This window comes from Sycon ciliatum, unplaced genomic scaffold, assembly GCF_964019385.1.
Source record: "Sycon ciliatum unplaced genomic scaffold, ocSycCili1.1 SCAFFOLD_2845, whole genome shotgun sequence".
Lineage (NCBI taxonomy): Eukaryota > Metazoa > Porifera > Calcarea > Leucosolenida > Sycettidae > Sycon > Sycon ciliatum.
The window spans coordinates 1-2,000 of record NW_027044901.1 but is presented as its reverse complement, the minus strand read 5'-3'; the positions used below and the strand labels follow the sequence as shown (position 1 = coordinate 2,000).

Sequence of the window (2,000 nt, the reverse complement as noted above, 5' to 3'; positions counted from 1 at the left end):
TGTGTTGGTGAAATCTTGGTACTGTGACATGTCCTGCTCAGCGCAGGTGCTGCCTTTTTATTGGCGAAATCAAGCTGGCCCTCACTTCCAAACCAAGAAACTCGGTCAAGACTCGCTCAAAAAAAAAATTCAACAATCGAAGCACCTAGCAATAATTATCCGGCTGCATGAGTAAATCTGCATCTAGTAAATCTACATGTATATTGCATTGATAGACCTGCGTGTGGATTGGATTGATTTTTTTGGGATTGGATTTATATTTATAGTGGTGACTATAACAGACAATTGCCTAATAACAATAGACCCACTCGAGGGAAAGATGCAAAAAGATATGAATAATTAATATAATAGACTACCAGTATTGGATAGGTGATCATGCTCGCATTTTGCATAGCTGAAAGTCATAATTACTAGCGTGAAAACAAGGCCATTGGGGTAACAGTTTCTTAAAACGGGCGGAGTTATCCACACAGCGAGCTAGAGGGTGTAAATCATTCCACAGCTTAGCACATTGGAAGGAAGCGCCATGACGTGTGTGATTTAACTTTCTCTTTTTCTTCTTGGACAAATGGTATTGCAGGGCAACTGATGTGTGGGGACTAGGCTGCTTGCTTTGGAAGTCTTCAATGGCCCGCTGCCGCAGCTCTCTGCCTGAAAACTACCCACAAGGTGAGTGGGCAAGACTCCTGCGTTCACCATGCTTTTTTGCTGGCTTCACTCCCGGAAGACACAGTAATGCCAAGCTCTGCTGTACAAACCTATACTGCAAGCTAATTGACTATATGTATACGGCAACTGATGTGTCTGGTTTTGGTCAAGGGGAGGTTTTTTCCTCTGCAGTGTCCACTACACTACAGCAGCTGGACTTGTATGCCGGTATTTTTTTTTAAGGAATGTTCTAGTTTTTGTGTTCCGGGTGTGCTCCTTCTTTGGTCAAATTGCAGTGGTTTTCTTTGTCCCGTGTTCATTTTGTGTTGTCAGTTACCCAAGGCAGTGGTGGCATTGTACTGTGAGTTGGTCAGCGCCAATGCACGCAATCGACCGAACCCCAACACTTTTGTTGCGAATTGCAGCAAGCCGAATGGCTTCATGGACAACGACTTTGTTGCCATCAATTTACAGCTGGACGAATTTCAGGTTTGTGCTAGATATAGTGGGGTGTTGTGTTTGAATATTCCTATGGCCATGTTTGTCTGTAGGGGGATCTGCTCACCCCCTCCTAGATCCTGCCACTACCGCATCTGATGCATTCAGTAATTCAGCATTAGAGAGGTTCTGCACAACGAAAATTCGAACGAAGCTTCGCAACAGGCCTTGCGAACATGTGTACGAATTTTAGCACGATCTTTGTGTTCTGCACATTTTCGTAGTTTGCACGCGCCAAGTGCACGTACACATGACCAACCTCACGAAACTTCCTACGAAAGTTCATTTCGCGTTCCCTGCAAGTTTCGCGTCCAAAGTTGCGAAAGTTCGTGCGAAGTTTCTCACTTCATGACGTGGAGCGAAAGTTGTACACATATTCGTTTTGCAGAACCTCTCTATTATTTTCTTTTGATGCCTGCCTACTAGTATCTGGAACAGCAAGGCTCACTGAACTCCGACATTTACTCACTCAGTGGTCTCTCTCTCTCTCTCTATCTCTCTCTCTCTCTCTCTCTCTCTCTCTCTCTCTCTCTCTCTCTCTCTCTCTCTCTCTCTCTCTCTCTCTCTCTCTGCTGTGATTATGTAGCACTTTACCGGCCATAGCCACCATTAGTGTGAGCGAGTTTCCTGATGCGTAGATGGCATGGATTGGACGTAATTTACAATTACCGAAAACTCGGCATAGGTGATAATGGTGACTTTATCTCACATTCGATCATATTGTGACGTGCCTGCCCCCACCACCTTCTAGATCCTGGATGCGAATGAGAAGGAGACACTGTTCTCCAAGCTGCAAGAGCACATGGACACGTTTCCCGAGTGCTTCCAGCGCCACAAGTTCCTGCCCGTGCTGT

General features: G+C 45.4%; 1 long non-coding RNA gene across 1 annotated transcript; it reads left to right on the top strand.

Annotated features, from left to right (window-relative positions):
- The first annotated feature begins 579 nt into the window (after positions 1-579).
- LOC135830714 (uncharacterized) lies at positions 580-2,000 on the top strand. The gene is made up of 3 exons (XR_010556094.1): positions 580-669; positions 982-1,137; positions 1,898-2,000. It is a non-coding gene; the product is annotated as an uncharacterized LOC135830714 (long non-coding RNA).